Source organism: Hevea brasiliensis, chromosome 6, assembly GCF_030052815.1.
Source record: "Hevea brasiliensis isolate MT/VB/25A 57/8 chromosome 6, ASM3005281v1, whole genome shotgun sequence".
Classification (NCBI taxonomy): Eukaryota; Viridiplantae; Streptophyta; class Magnoliopsida; order Malpighiales; family Euphorbiaceae; genus Hevea; species Hevea brasiliensis.
Genome location: NC_079498.1, coordinates 28,497,387 through 28,514,651, shown reverse-complemented (window position 1 = coordinate 28,514,651; position 17,265 = coordinate 28,497,387). Strand labels below are relative to the sequence as shown.

Genomic DNA, 17,265 nt, shown 5'->3' with positions numbered 1-17,265 from the left:
TAGAACTTCATTCGCCCCTCAATTTGAGATATGTAGTCCTGAGCGGATGAAAGTTGAGATCGGAGAGAAGCCACCTCATGACCCATCTTCTCGACCTCCTTACCCAGGCGGTGAGCCTTCTCCCGGACTATGTGCTGGTTCACTAAGCATTCCACGTTCAGGCTCATCGATCTGGTCAAGACGTCATCAAGACTATCCGGAGACAGCCTATCCCGATCTTCCCGAAGGCAGATGGAAGACCCCAGGACCTTAGCGAAACCCGGGTTTTCCCGAACAGTCCGGTTCTTCTCCAGTGAGTTGATCAGAACCTGAGCACCCCGGGAAAGGGCCCTCACAGGAGGTTGAGAAGGACCCCCTTCTGTGCTCGGAGCAACTGGAGGAGGTGGAGGCGGCTCTTCTCGGCGAGGAGGGGATCGGACCACTTCTACGACCACCGGTCCCGAAGGTTGAGACGAGCCTTCTTATATTTCCCCGGGCTCATGCCTGGGTGTCTACATTTCCTCAGCTCGCTTCATCTCCCGTACCTTCTGAGAGATCTCCCTCTTTCGCTTCCGACACTCCTTGGAGGCTTCGCCGCTTGCCATACCTGCACAAAGAAGAGGTCAGTGAGATCGCTAAGGTCCTGAGATCTGAGATGTAGAAAATACCAATGCCGAGGTCAGAGAGCTGAAGCCCGCGATCTTGGCCGGTGACCAGCTGTATAGTCCAATGGTGCAGCTCGGCCGTCACTGCATCTAAACAAGAAAACTTCTCTCGGCCCGCCTGATCCTTCAGCTCCATCACTATTAATCCTTCTTCTCTATTCTGGGTGATACGCTTCGGGAGTAAGGGGCCCTGGTGCCACCAGCTACGAGGAAAACCCTCAAAGTCGTTCGGTATTTTGCTCCTCAAGATAAAGAAGCGGTTCTTCCAATTCTTCAGGGAGGAAGGCAGGTCGGTAAAAAGCCCACAATGGGGTTTCGCCTAGAAGAACTAATACTCGTAGTCTTTTCGACGAGTCAGCCGATGTAGTTCGGCGAATACCTTAGCTGTATGTCTGATCCCTTTGGCTCGGCAAAGGCCCCTGAAGGCTACTAGGATCCGCTAGGAGTTCGGGTAAACCTGGGCTATATACACTTGGTGATATTTTAGGACTTCTTTGAAGAAGTCATCGAGAGGGAACCGCAGCCCAGCTTTTAATTGTTCCTCGTACACCATGGTCATATCGTCCTCCTTAAAGAAGTGATCGGCACGAAGATCGCCGTGACACCAGATGAGCTCGTACGAATCAGGCTCAATGTTGTACTCCTGGCTGAATGACTGCAGGTCGGTTTCTTGCAAGATTGATGGCAGTTCGCCCATAGGAAGATTCTCCCTCCCTGAAGAAGGTACAAGCCTTGATGATGCGGTCCGCCCCCGAACTGGAACGGAGACCCTAGAAGGTTCTGGTCGCACGCTTGGTCCAACCACCTCGACTTCGTCTGATGACCACGAGACGTGAACGGAAAGGGGGCTCTCCACTCTCTGACCTTCGGCGCCGCTCATTTTCAAAGGAAATAAAGAATTTAAACTGAAAGAAGGATCAAAACCCTTACCGGAGCTTGATCGGAGTCGGAAGAACTTGAGAAAATGAGAGAATTTTGAAGTTGTTCGCGAGAGACTGAAAATGGCATAAGAGAGCAACTGGCTAACCACCCCTATTTATACTCGTCCGAGCATTTAATGCTCACGATGTTCTAGGCAACGCATCGGTTAGCGGGACTCGCCAGCTGTTCTGACAGGTCTTACGAATATTCCAAAATTCCATAAGGAGAGACCGGCTAGTTAGGGATCAGCTAATTAAGGCGAATGTTTGGAAAGACGGATCAGTTAAGGGTTGTTCAGTTAGGAACCAGATCGGATAAACACATCAGAGATCGGAAAATAATCAATGCAATAATAATAAGATGATAATTGACAAAATAAAATTTTTATTTCCAAAAGATCGGATTACATCATTTGGGCGATCTCTAGGGATCGGATTACATTAAAGGTCTAACTACATCATTCGGGCGATCTCTAGAGATCGGATTACATTGAAAGATTACATCATTTGGACGATCTCTAGAGACCGGTGGAACATCCTATCTAAAAGGCCTATGTCAAAGCCTAGTCTCGTGGCTGAGTCAAAAGATGTGTTTGACCAGGAGACCGGCTGTTGACATCGGATAGATGTACAGCTTAGATAGGGGGATTATGACTCTCATGAGAATGAGAGAGGTCGTCATCAAAGTTACCGCTCGAAACCGAGCCGCTGTCGGAACACCCAGTGTGGTGAGGAACCAGATGAACGCCAAAGAGCAGTCACCGGTGTTAAGGGGAATATTAGCAGTCTTCTCGCCCGAAATCAGTTCGCCATTTGTATCGGTCGAACGATTCGAGATCAATGAGATCGAGTTCCTCGATTCAGGTCGGAAAGTTAGTCCGGTTCTCCCACTGTCATCGAATGAGGTTATCATAATTCTCCGATCACCGGGATCGTAAATTTTCAGTCGGGGAATAAAGAGGTCCATCGGAAAAGAATCAAAAGCCACAATCATGGCCGGAACTACTGCCGGAACAGTTAGAACAGGGAAGTAATGAGAAAAAAAGAGGAAAATCGAATGAGGAAAGTTTTTTCTGTCAGGGGTATATATAGAGGAGGATCAAGCATTTATTGCTAAGCAGAAAACGAAGCGAACGCTTCGGGAATCGAGGGAAATTAATGCTTTGACCGGACCGGACCTAATTAAGGGGAGGACCGGAATAATAGAGATCGGAAGAGGGAAGGCCGGTATGAAAGATCGAAAAAGGAGCGTATTAAGAAGATCGGAAAAGAGGAGAGATCGGAAGGCAAGGAGAATAAGACAAATCCCAGTAACTGTCGTCAGAATCAGAGCCGAGGTAGTTAAAGCGTTGCAGATGAGATCCCCATCGCACGCCTGAGAATCGCCCACAATGCTGACAGGCGCCAGAGTATGTCATGACAGTCCTGTACATCCCAATCTCCACCGTTGATCCCACTTGTAAGGACGAGCCAGGAGCCCTTGGATCAAAGAGGAAGACGACAAGGCCGGCGCCTTTTATTCCCAGTCCTTGGATCGCCCAGGTCAGCAAAGTTTGGGACCGTCAGATTAAAAGAGGAAAAGGACAAGTACCCTGAGAATGATCTCAGTCGTTCATTTTGATTCTCTTTAATTCTCAAGCATCCGATCATGTCCTTCGAAATCCAGACCCTCCATCTCCCTCAAGGAAGATCCTGACCCTTCATGGGAAGCTCCCGGTTCCTATAAATACCTGCATGAAAACTGTTTAAAAGGAGGGGAAAAGGAAGAAAAAAGAGCAGTGACTATAGTGGAAGAACTCTGAAACTTAATTCAGTTCGTTACTCTGCTATTTTTTTTAGCTTTCATAAGAAAAACTTTTGAAACCAGTTTTCTAGAGTGTTTTCTTGCAAAGGGATTCTCGAATACTGAAACTCTCTATTTCAGTTCGTTCATTATCCTGTGGAGCTCTCATTTTCAGCTCTTTATTTTCTTTATTTCCACTCCCATTGTTCAGGCTCAACCCCATTTAAACTCGGTTATTATTTCGACCCGATGGCATTTTAGCAAAGCATCTTTAGTTTGAAGGTGAACCTTAACTTTCCGGTTATCAATCTGCAGTCCTATTACATTTTGGTCATTCCATACTTATTTTAGTAGATTCGGCTCCCTACAGGTGAGTGCTCATATTGTCATTTCATTAATTGCTCGTTCTTATTTTACGTATTTCCTTTGCCCTTTTATGTACGTAGTTTTCTCTAAGTTTATATTGCGCTAAAGAATACGAAGAAGGTTACTCTCGGGTTACTTCTTTGTTGATCAGTCCATCCTTTTTTATGTTTGTTATTTCTGAATGTAAGTCTTCTAGTCTCGAGTAGTGTATAAAAGGTCGGGTAAAATGTAGGTAATGGTACCTTAAGCGTTTCTTTGAAATAATAGAAGGTCCGGATAACAAGTCAGGAAAATAGTAAAGTATTAGGCTAACATAGAAAACGATTGGGAAAATGTCACAAAGCGAAATAAGACTAAATATTAGCTAAATGAATGGAACAGATCGGGTATCAAAAGGGTATTGGCTAGGCGGCCACTCAGGAGGTCGGTAAAATTCAGTTCAGTATCCCCTGTCTAGTCACGAGGTATCAAGGAATTAAAAGAAGTCTTATTCCGACCCCTGACACCCGCGAATAGCAGAACCCTTGGTCTTAAGCTCTTATAATGTATAGCTGTAATCAAACTTCAATCGGTCGGAAAAGTCCTTATCCGACCCCCATTAAAATATGAGAGATCGGAGGAGAGTTCTTATCCGATCCTCAAGCTTAGAAAATTTAAAAAATGTTTAAAAGAGATCGGAGGAGAGTTCTTATCCGATCCTCAAGCTTAGAAAATTTAAAAAATGTTTAAAAGAGATCGGAGGAGAGTTCTTATCCGATCCTCAAGCTTAGAAAATTTAAAAAATGTTTAAAAGAGATCGGAGGAGAGTTCTTATCCGGTTCTCAACCAAAATTTTAATAAATACTCAAGAGAGATCGGAGGAGAGTTCTTATCCGGTTCTCAACCAAAATTTTAACAAATATTCAAAAGAGACCGGAGGAGAGTTCTTATCTGGTTCTCGATCTAAAATTAAAAAAATGTCTAAGAGAGATCGGAGGAGAGTTCTTATCCGGTTCTCAACCAAAATTTTAACAAATATTCAAAAGAGACCGGAGGAGAGTTCTTATCTGGTTCTCGATCTAAAATTAAAAAAAAATGTCTAAAAGAGATCGGAGGAGAGTTCTTATCCGGTTCTCAATCTAAAACTTTAATAAATATTTAAAAGAGATTGGAGGAAAGTCCACATCCAATCCCCAAAATTTAATTTTAACCAAATAGCCCTTCAAACAAAACTAACATACAACAGTAACTCACTAAGGTTGTCTCATTTACTTATGTGTCTGGATAATCCGAATTTAGTGAAAAATCAAATATTCCTTTTGTCAAAAGGATTAGCATTTCCATTCAAGCCCTCTTAACTAATTTATAAAGAACGCAAAGTTAAATCTACTTACCCTTATTAAGGGACGAGGTGGGGTGCCTAACACCTTCCCCACCCGTTTACGGACCCCGAACCTATAATCTCTGTTTTGAAGTGGTTTCATTTCAATTTATCTTCACAAATGGTTTTCTTTAGTTTCCCTCAAAATTAAAGTGGCGACTCCTCATTCTTTCCCACTTCGGTGAGGGTTCGTTCAGGCGACCGCAAAACACCTTGCGACAGCTTGGCGACTCCGCTGGGGAAGCGTTTTAACTTAACCCCGGTCTAGAGGTCCAAAAGTAGATTTAATTTTCCGATCAAATCATAGTTAGGTGGGCTCACTCGGCAATATTTTATACGTTAATTATTGTTATTCCTGCTAACTGTTTTGTTTGTCTTGCTTGTTTTATTTCCCACAGCGCTCTTTGTTTAAAAAAGAAAAAAGAAAGAAAAATCCCCCTATATTGGGAAGAGGTAAAGGTGTCCCTTCACACACCGAACACCCACATAATGTCCTCACACACTTCAGCCCTATACCCGGGCTTTCTTACCCTTTTAGGAAAGTAGGAGGGGGTCATGTAGCGGTACCCGTGGGTTCTACCCCGTTAGTATCCGTGAAGGCTTCTGCTCAGATTGAAACTCGTTCTATCCACTGTGATACCCGTGGAATTTTCCCGACAATATCATGGTTATAGAATGGGGCTCTACTGTTTACAGTAGGGGCAATTTGGGAACCTGTGGCTTTTAGAAAATTAGACCTTGAGCTAAACTATCACGATAGCTGGAAACCGTAGCAAGCTACCCTATAAGATAGAACTATCCAGTTAGGTAGCACCCATCCGGTATTAGGATTTTCCCTATTATAGGACAAAAGGGGCATACTTACCCTTACCCTACTCTGTTTGTGTTTTCTTTTGTTCTTATTTTTAGGGTAATCTTGAATTATGCTATTGGAAAGACCTACACGCTTTCCTACTTTGATAAGTGTGTAGGTGTCACTTTGCCAACAGTATAATTCAAAATTACCCGAACTTACCTCGCTAACAAATTTTTCCTACAGGCATCACCAAATTAAGGTCTGTAAAAGAATAAGCATCATTTTTAATATGGTATCCTCGAGTCAGTCAGCAGAAGAAGTTCAGAATGCCAAACTATGGCCCAAGTCAGTTCATAGTTCAGTACCCTCACAAAATGATGTCACCAAGGTGCAGGTTGACTCACTGCCTTCATTGGATCTAAGCAAAGTTGAGGTCAGAATGAATAGTCTTGAGGGTCTGTCTAATGGTTGGAGGTCACTTCCCGACCAGGTCAAGGCACGTTTTGAGGAAAAGTATGGGAGGATTGCGACCTTAATACGGGTCAAAGTTCAAGTTTCGGCATTAAAAGCCATGTTGTCAGTTTGGAATCCTAAGTATGGGGTGTTCTCTTTCAACTATATTGATACTGTTCCCACTATGGAAGAATATCAGGCATTACTAGAGATTCCTTGCTCGACACAGAATCGGATCTACTTACACCTCGAACATAGACAGACCTGGAAACGGTTTGCACATATGTTGGGAATTCCCCCGGAAGAAGCAAAGTCAAAAGAAACTGTCAAAGGAAACACGCATGGATGGTATTGGACCTACCTTGAGAAATGGTTAGATCAATGCATTCAAGATGAACAGTGGGACCAAGCTTCATTGATGCTCTCTTTGGCAATCTACGGCTTGATCTTGTTCCCTGGACCTTCCGGAATCATAACATGCAGTTTGTAGAAATATTCTGGGCAGTAGAGAAACAGAAGGTCAATCCAATACCTGCAATTCTTGCCGAGACTTTCTTAACCCTTACTTACTGCAGACAACAAGGCAAGGGGTCCATTAAGTATTGTTCTCAATTGTTGCACCTCTGGATTATCAGTCATATGTGTCCTGTGGAGACAAAGGGATTGACGTGGTACCTTGACCAGCCTCTCATCGAGAAGATGACCCGGTTAGTAACCAGTCCGAAGAATGAACAGCAGTGGCGGGAACGGATTTTGAGTTTCAATAGCCATGATTACTGTTGGAGGAAACTGTGGACGTCGAGTCAATCCATTTTGATTAGCACGGGAGGTAATCAATCGGTATCCCTAATCGGAGTGACTGGATACACAAGTTGCACTCCGGCATTGGTAATGAGGCAGTTTGGCTCAACACAGTCCAGAATCAACATTGAAGAATACCACCAAGGTCATTTCTACCATGAGCTCAAGGAAGAAGAAGGGTTGAAAATGGCTCGCAAATCTTGGGAAAACATCACTCTGACAGAGAGGTCGCCTAAAGGTCCAAGTGCCACGGGCGATTATCTTAAATGGAGGACTGACAGGGACCAAGAACACTTAACTGCGGATTCAACAAAATTCGAAGACAGCAACTCTCGCCGAGACGTCTTATCAGAAGAAGCTAGCAATCATTTGGCCGATTCCCTACAAAAGGAAAACATCGAAAACTCGCAACTGCAAGAACAAATAAAGCAACTGGAAGAACAACAGCAAAACCTTAAAAGAAAAGTGAGAAGGCTCAGGGAAGAGGTAAGGGCCGAAAAAATGGGCTTCAAAAAGCAAGAGGCATGGTGGGAAAATGAAAAAGGCTCTCTCCAAGCTGTGGTAAAAGAAGTAGAAGTACTGAATAGTAAGCTTCAGGAAAAAATGAAATACCAAGAGATACTCGTAGAAGAGTACAAACAAGAAAACAAAAAGAAGAAGCTCGAATTAAAGGAACAAGCACTACTCATCAACGACATTCTAAAAGAATGTGCTAAGGAGAGGAAGGAAAAAGAAAGACAAGCTGCTCTTTATCGGGAGCTGAAAGAGAATGTTGACCAGCTGGAGAGAATGATGGCACAAGGAAGACAAGAACTCCTACCTGAATCCGAGTACGCTCTGAAGACATTCAACCCCGCCAGACAAGAAAAAAGGCTTTACGAATATCTCAAAAAATGTCATCTCATTATAAAGAGCCTTTCTGAGCCTAGGCCAATGTAAAGAATGTCATGTATGAACTATTCAATTAATGGAATGACTTTGGGCCACTGTTTAGCAAATTGTGAATGAATAGTATGACTCCCGTAGGTATCCCCTCGTTAGGGTTATGCAAAAAGTTGAAAGCGCCATATGGATAAATACCATAGAGGCGTGTTCAATCCAGTCATTCACAGCCAGACTATTGAATGATGCCATGATAAAAGTGATGCAATTATCCTTCTGCAGATTTCATTTTTGGCTCTCAGATGCCACCGTATCCTTTGTCCACATCAGGACCCTATTTAATTTTAATCAAGATTCACTGAAAATTTCTTTTTATCCCCTACAGAAAATCAACATTGCTTCAAACAAAGCAAGTCTGACCGGGCACACAGTTCAACCCAAACGAGTGTACTTAACAAGATCCCGAACAAAGAAGATAATGGAAGACCAGGAACAAGTACAGAATCTACAAGGGCAAGTCTCCGAGCTGAAAGATCAGGTCTCAGAACTCATGAGACTAATGAGGGAGATGTCCCAGAATAAACCTGCTTCAGAACCAAACTTGCCACTACCTCCTCCACCACCTACAACAAATGATCCGCACCAAGCTTCAACTTCTTTTACCTTTCAGTCACCTATCCCGGACCCGACAATCACTGTTAACCCGGCTACCATAAATAATGACCCACCTTTCTCCTACTATCCAGCTGTTTCTAATCACGAACCATACCCTTCAGCCCTAGTCCCTCCAGTCCACTCCAACCCTCATCTCCCAACTGGAGGAGTATTTCACGCAGTAGGAGAAGAAAATAAGACCAGGGAAAATGAAAAGCTTTCTGCTCTAGAGGAAAGATTGAGAGCAATAGAGGGTCTGAACATGTACGGTTCAATCGATGTGGCTTCACTTAGATTGGTGCCAGATGTGATAGTGCCACCCAAATTTAAAGTCCCGGATTTCGACAAGTACACCAGGAACTCAGATCCCCGCATTCACCTGGCAACTTACGTTGCCAAAATGTCTGCCTTGACAGTTGATGACAGACTTCTCGTCCATTTCTTTCACGAGAGTCTCTCCGGCGCAGCCTTGAGATGGTGCATACAGTTAGATAGGAGCAAACTACGCTCCTGGAAGGATTTAGCTGATGCCTTCTTAAAGCAGTACAAATTTAACTGCGATGTAGCCCCCACGAGGAGAGACCTCCAAAACCTGGTGCAGAGGGACAGAGAAAGCTTCAAGGAATATGCCCAAAGATGGAGAGAGAAGGCTGCAGAAGTATATCCTCCGGTGACCGACAATGAATTATGCTCCCTGTTCATCGAGACATTGAAGGCTCCTTACTTCAATTTGATGATCCGAAACACTTCCAACAGCTTCTCGGATATTATCCAAGTTGGTGAGAGAATAGAGGCTAATTTAAGGTTGGGACGGCTGTAGGAGTTGACTGAGAATCCTGCGAAGAAAACTGCCAATTTTGGCAAAAAGAAAGAGGGTGATGTGCATTCCCTCACCCGGCAGAATAATTACTCCCCACTACCTCAAAATAACTACCGGCCATATCCTCCCCCTCATGGCCAAACAATTGCAAACATTCAACCTCCTTTCCCAAATTATCCACACCCACGCCCACAATACCCACCACCTACAAATTACTAACCCAGACCACCTCCTCCACCTACCCAAACCAGGCCACCTCAAAACAACCCCAGACCACCAAGGAACCCTGATCCACCCCTTCCCCTCCCACTCAGTGAAATATACCGATACCTCGTCGGTATAAACCAGATAGTACCAGTTCCCCTAGAACCGATCCAGCCACCATACCCCAGGTGGTATGATGCCACCGCCCGTTGTGAATATCATAGGGGGGCGCAAGGGCATTCAACTGATAATTGCGGAGCACTCAGAGGGAGAGTGCATGCCTTAATCAGAAACGGGTGGTTGAAGATTGAGGGAAATGGTTCCCTCCCCAATGTTACCTCAAATCCATTGCCTAATCATAATGCTGGCAATGGTGTAAACATGATAGGATCAGACGGGGAGAGGTCGACACCAGAGGTAGACGAACTGATTCCTCACTTTGAGGAAATTTTTGCCATGGCGATAAGGGAAGGTTACCTTTGCCCTCAGGTATCAGGATCAGTAAAGGATACGGGATGTCCTTACCATGGGGGTGCAGCTGATCATGAGCTGCGAGATTGTGAGGTGTTCCGGCAAGAGGTCCAGAACTTGCTGTCCCTCAAAGTTTTGAGATGCCAAAGGAGGTCGAAAGTGGAAGGTGAAGTAAATACCGCCAGGTTTGGCCAGAATACCTCAACCCCAAATCCTAGACTAACTTTCTCTGCTCTCGATGCCCCAGTACCACCACCGCCAGTAATAGTCATCCGAACTCCGCCTCAGCTCCCTGTCACCAATACTCACGCTGTGCCTTGGAACTACAATTTCCAAGTCTTCACTCAAGAGGCATCCAGCAGTACTTCAGCTCCTAACCGCACCTATGCTTCACCCTCGGCACCTCCAAAACCGTGCTTCACCCCTCATGAGCATTTCAAAATGACTTATTGCTGACCTACCAGCAGTGTTACTCCCCAACCTAATCCTCAGCCCATCACTGCCACGAGATCCTCTCCACCTGAGCAAGAGGTTGAGTTTATAACTCGGAGTGGGAGGTGTTACGGGAACGAAGAGAAAGAAAAGAAGAGAGGGAAAGTAAAAATGGGAGAGTTACAGAAAAGTACGGAATAGGAGGTTGAGAAAACGGAGGAGGTAGAACCCGCCGGACCTAAAGAAGACGAAGAGCTGCTGCTCCAAATAATGAAGCAGAGTGAGTATGATGTGGTGGAACAGTTGAGAAAGACACCGGCCCGAATTTCACTGTTATCGCTGATCCTGAGCTCAGAGGTGCACCGACAAGCCTTGCAGAGAATCCTGGATCAGGCCTTTGTAAACCCCGACATCACACCGGGGCAGTTTGAGAAGATAGTGGGACAAATCCAGGCATCCAGTTTTGTTACTTTCTCGGAAGACGAGATAGATCCTGCAGGCTTAGCACATACTAAGGCCCTACATGTGACAGTAAAATGTAAAGGTTGTATAGTGGCCAAGGTCCTTATTGATAATGGATCAGCACTCAATGTACTGCCCAGTGCTACCTTGGCCAGATTGCCGGTTGACCGATCCAATATACGTCAGAGTGCTATGGTGGTAAGGGCCTTTGACGGTACAAGAAGAGAAGTCCTGGGGGACATTGATTTGCCCCTCCAAATTGGCGCATGCACCTTCAACGTCACATTTCAGGTGATGAACATTGAACCGGCCTACACTATGTTGCTGGGGAGGCCTTGGATCCATTCTGCGAATGCCGTTCCCTCGACTTTGCACCAGAAAATAAAGTATATCATGGACGGCAAAATCATCACTGTTAGAGGGGAAGAAGCCATTTTGGTCACCAAGCCACAATCACTTCCTTATGTGGAAGCTGCCGAGGAGTCGTTGGAAAGCTCTTTCCAGGCCCTCGAATTACAAGAAACCAGAAATGATGGAGCTATGGCTATGGTAGCCAAGATAATGTCAAAGAATGGGTATGAAGAGGGTAAAGGCCTAGGCGCCGCATTGCAAGGGATTGTTGAACCTATACCGGCTATCCAGAAGATAGGCCGCTGCGGTTTGGGTTATGAGGAAGATGCCTTCATGGATGGGCGATTCTGGATGAGGAACCGACTTCGGGATCAGAGATTCGATCAGAAAATCGAAAGAATGAAAGTAGTCCCGAGCATCACGGAAGTCTTCACTAAACCGGTCATTGAAAATCCGGCAGAGGTTGAAGAGTCACCCGATGAACCATCCATCGATGTCATCCACCTGGATTCCTTGTATGAGGCTCTGATCTCGCCAATGGCTGAGGGGCAAGAACTGGACAACTGGGCGGCAGAGGACATCCCTGTACTAAATTTCGAGTAAAGTACCTTCGGTTATCTACACTTGATCATTTTGTCCATGGTGGCAAGTGTAATATTGTAAATGGGCACTTTTCTTATGTTAAAAATGTTAATGAATTAATAGCGCATTATATATCCAATTCTCTCTTTTCCTTTTGAAATCCAGCTTTATAATATATTCTATTTTCGTTCATTCAGGACCATTCATCAATTAACACCTAATAATTCAATAGTCTCAGAAATTCCTCTGGTTAATTTTGAAATCCCTATAACTGCCATTACTTCAAGTGTTTCTGAGGTGGAGCTCACAGAAGAAAGGGACGAAAGAGATGAGCCTTCCCTAGTGCCTTGTGGAGACAAAACGTGCACCATAAACTTAGGCACGGAAGAAGAGAAAAGGGAACTTAAGGTTGTGGAGAGTGAAGAATTAGAAAATATGATCAGTTTGCTCAGGGAGTTCCTAGACGTATTTTCTTGGAGCTATGATGACATGATTGGATTGGACCCCCACATAGTAACGCACAAGATTCCCCTAATTCCGGGGACCATCCCGGTAAAGCAGAAATTAAGAAGAATGAATCCTGACACACTGCTCAAAGTTAGGGATGAGGTCAAGAAACAATATGATGCTGGGTTTCTGGTCAAATATCCCCAATGGGTAGCTAACGTTGTCCCGGTAATGAAGAAGGATGGGAGAGTTAGGGTATGCGTTGATTACAGGGATCTTAATAAAGCAAGCTTGAAAGATGATTTCCCTCTCCCTCACATTGATGTGTTAGTTGACAATGCTGCGGGATTGGGCAGGTGTTCGTGTATTGATGGGGCATCAGGGTACAATCAGATCCCAATGGACGAGGAAGACAAGGATAAAACTGCTTTCATCACTCAATGGGGAGTATTTTGCTATCGGGTCATGCCTTTCGGGTTAAAGAATGCTGGTGCTACCTACCAGCGTGCAATGGTCACATTATTCCACGATATGATGCATAAAGAAGTGGAGGTGTATGTGGATGATATGATCATCAAATCCCGGGGAGAAGAAAGCCATGTGCGGGTGCTGAGGAAAGTATTCGAGAGACTCAGGAAATATCAGCTAAAACTGAACCCTGCCAAATGCATATTCGGAGCCAGATCTGGAAAGTTGTTGGGATTCATAGTGAGCGAGAGGGGAATAGAAGTTGATCCAGACAAAGTTTGAGCTATTCAAGAAATGCCATCCCCAAAAACAGAAAGGGAGGTGCGCAGTTTTCTGGGAAAGTTGAACTACATATCGAGATTTATTTCTAACCTCACTGCCAAGGCCAAGCCTATTTTCAGACTACTCCGGAAGAACAATTCCACCCAATGGGATTCAGTTTGCCAAGAGGCCTTTGATAAAATTAAGCAGTACCTATCAAACCCACCTTTATTGGTTCCACCAGTAACTGGAAGACCTCTGATTTTATATATGGCAGTCCAACAAAGCTCAATGGGATGTGTTTTGTGGCAGCATGATGATACTGGCCGAAAGGAAAGAGCCATTTATTACTTGAGCAAGAAGTTCAACGATTGTGAGTCAAGGTACTCTTTCTTGGAGAAAACCTGTTGCGCGTTAGCCTGGACGGCAAATCGCCTCAAACACTGCATGTTGAATCACAAGACTTGGCTCATCTCCAGGATGGATCCTATCAAGTATGTATTCGAAAGCCCATTCGTGCCAGGAAGGATAGCTAAATGGCAGGTCATACTCTCCCAATACGACATTGTTTATATGACCCAGAAAGCAGTGAAAGGTAGCGTGATCGCTGATCTCCTAGCAGAAAATCCTATCCCGGATTATGAAGCTCTGGATTTTGAGTTCCCTGATGAGCATATTAACGAAATAGATCATGCGAGAAGAAGAGCCAGCGGGTGTATGGGAAATGTATTTCGACGGAGCTGTCAATTTGTCCGGCAATGGAATCGGAGCTATATTGGTATCCCCGGATGGAAAACACTTCCCGATAGCTATCAAGTTGAGATTTGATTGCACCAATAATGTCGCAGAATACGAAGCTTGTGTGATGGGTCTACAGGCTACCATCAAAATGAAAATCAGGAAGTTGGAAGTATATGGAGACTCAGCCCTGATCATTTATCAAGTCAAGGGAGAATGGCAAACTAAGGATCCGAAGCTAATCCCATATCAGAAGTACTTACTGGAGCTGATTAAGAAGTTCGATGAAATCTCTTTCACTCACCTTAGTCGAGACAAGAATCAATTTGCAGATGCCTTGGCCACCCTGGCTGTTATGGCTCAAATGGAGGAAGGGCAGACGACTCAGGTATTAAGGATTAAAGCAAGAAGTGAGCCAGCATACTGCTTCATGATTGAGGAAGAACCCGACGGTAAACCTTGGTACCATGACATCCTGGTCTACATCAGAACCGGAGAATTCCCTTCAGGGGCAAGTAGAAACGAAAGAAGGATGATTCGGAGATTAGCATTGGGATACTTCCCCAGTGGAGAAGTCCTATACAAGAGGAGCTCCAACGGTGAATTGTTGAGATGTGTGGATGCAAAGGAGGCAAAGAAAATCCTTTTCGAGACTCATGAGGGAAACTGTGCAACCCATGCCAATGGGCATATGATGGCTAAGCAAATCATGAGAAGAGGATATTTCTGGACTACCATGGAAAAGGATTGCATTGAATACTTTCGAAAGTGCCATAAGTGTCAGATCTACGCGGATCCGATAAATGTTCCGCCTCACAAATTGTTCAACCTCGTCTCACCATGGCCTTTCGCAATGTGGGGCATCGATGTGATTGGTCCCATCAACCCCAAGGCATCCAATGGGCACAGATTTATCCTAGTAGCCATCGACTATTTCTCCAAATGGGTCGAAGCGACATCCTATGCTCACATCACGCAGAACACATTTCTCAAATTCCTCAGAAATAATATCATCTGCCGGCATGGCCTCCCCAATGAAATCGTCACTGATAACGCCAAAAATTTGAATGGTCCGAAGATTCAGAAATTATGTGATCAGTACAAAATCCGACATCTCAATTCCTCCCCATACCGTCCCCAGATGAATGGAGCGGTGGAAGCCGCAAACAAAAATCTCAAGAGGATAATCCGGAAAATGACGGTCACATATAGGGATTGGCATGATATGCTTCCCTACGCTCTTCACGCATACCGGACTTCTATAAGAACCTCAACTGGTGCAACTCCTTATTCGCTGGTTTATGGGATGGAGGCGGTATTACCTATTGAAGTTGAAATTCCTTCCCTAAGGATTCTGAAGGAATCGGGGATTGATGAGTCAGAATGGATCCAGTCGAGGTTGGATCAGTTAAACTTGCTGGATGAGAAAAGGTTAGCAGCAGCATGTCATGGGCAGTTATACCAGAGGAGAATGGCTAGGGCATTTGACAAAAGCGTTCGCCCACGCGAATTCCAACCCGGGGACCTAGTTCTGAAAAAAGTGCTGCCAAATCAAAACGATCCCCGGGGCAAATGGTCACCAACCTACGAGGGACCCTATGTGGTTAAAAAGGCATTTTCCGGAGGAGCCTTGATCTTGACCCACATGGACGGTGAAGAATTTCCAAGACCTGTGAATGCTGACACCGTCAAGAGATACTATGCCTAAAAAAAATAAAAAAGAAAAAGAGAGTAGCAAAATGTGTGAAAAAAATGAGTGAAGGATGAAACTGAAAAAAAAAAATAAAAAAAAAAATCTAGGGGTGAAAACCCGAAAGGGCATCCCAAGAACCAAAAGGGAGAAATAAGGAAAGGAGCATGAAACCGGGAAGGGAAATAAACCGTCATGAGGCTTCAGAGTACTGGAAACAATGGCAGTTAAGGGACTTCAAAGCTAACCACAAGGAATATGTGAGATCTATCCTTGTACTCTTTTTCTTTGAAACTCTGTCTTTGTTTCTTAAAACCATAATAAAGCCATACTTTATTCATTTTGCTTTTATCTTTCCCGTATACTCACTCTTTAATACTATCCTTCTTCAATCTCTTTATCTAATGCGCTATTAATCAATCAAAATTTTTGCCATAAGATTAGAATTTGAAAATTGATAACCTCACGTATTTTACTATGAGATTTGCAGGGAATGGCCTAAAAAAAAAAAAAAAAAAAAAATAGAGGTGAAAACCTGGAAAGGCGCCTCTAGTCAAATGAAAGTGAAAACCCGCAAGGGCGCTTTTCGCAAAAATAAGGAGAAAGTCAAGAACAGAAAAGAGGGCATCCGAAGAAAAGAAGCTCGTAGGTCCAGTCTTGCAACTCGCCTTCCATTAACCATCGGCCTTCGGGTTCCTGTTAAGTACACTTCATCAGGGAAGAATTCCTCGTGTCGGGATTAGACTTGCTTTGTAAGTTGATTTTAATTTCCCGCAATTTAAATTTCCTGTTATCAACCTCTGGTTCCTTGATCTAAGTTGATTTTAATTTCCTGCAATTTAAATTTCCTGTTATCAACCTCTGGTTCCTTGATCTAAGTTGATTTTAACTTCCTGCAATTTAAATTTCCTGTTATCAACCTATGGTTCCTTGATCTAAGTTGATTTTTAATTTCCTGCAATTTAAATTTCCTATTATCAACCTCTGGTTCCTTGATCTAAGTTGATTTTAATTTCAGCATTTAAATTTCCTGTTATCAACCTCTGGTTCCTTGATCTAAGTTGATTTTAACTTCCTGCAATTTAAATTTCCTATTATCAACCTCTGGTTCCTTGATCTAAGTTGATTTTAATTTCCCGCAATTTAAATTTCCTGTTATCAACCTCTGGTTCCTTGATCTAAGTTGATTTTAATTTCTCGCAATTTAAATTTCCTGTTATCAACCCCTGGTTCCTTGATCTAAGTTGATTTTTAATTTCCTACAATTTAAATTTCCTGTTATCAACCTCTGATTCCTTGATCTAAGTTGATTTTAACTTCCTGCAATTTAAATTTCCTGTTATCAACCTCTGGTTTCTTGATCTAAGTTGATTTTAATTTCCCATAATTTAAATTCCCTGTTATCAACCTCTGGTTCCTTGATCTAAGTTGATTTTAACTTCCCGCAATTTAAATTTCCTGTTATCAACCTCTGGTTCCTTGATCTAAGTTGATTTTAATTTCCCGCAATTTAAATTTCCTGTTATCAACCTCTGGTTCCTTGATCTAAGTTGATTTTAATTTCCTGCAATTTAAATTTCCTGTTATCAACCTCTAGTTCCTTGATCTAAGTTGATTTTAATTTTCTAGCATCTCTAGGTCACTGACTTAAGTAGGCTCTAATCGCCCAAAATATGGGTC

At 43.7% G+C, this 17,265-nt stretch overlaps 1 pseudogene; it reads left to right on the top strand.

The window, feature by feature from the left end:
• The window catches only part of LOC131180624 (uncharacterized), a 34,312-nt pseudogene extending 18,709 nt beyond the window's left edge, over positions 1–15,603 (top strand).
• The last annotated feature ends 1,662 nt before the right edge of the window (positions 15,604–17,265 follow it).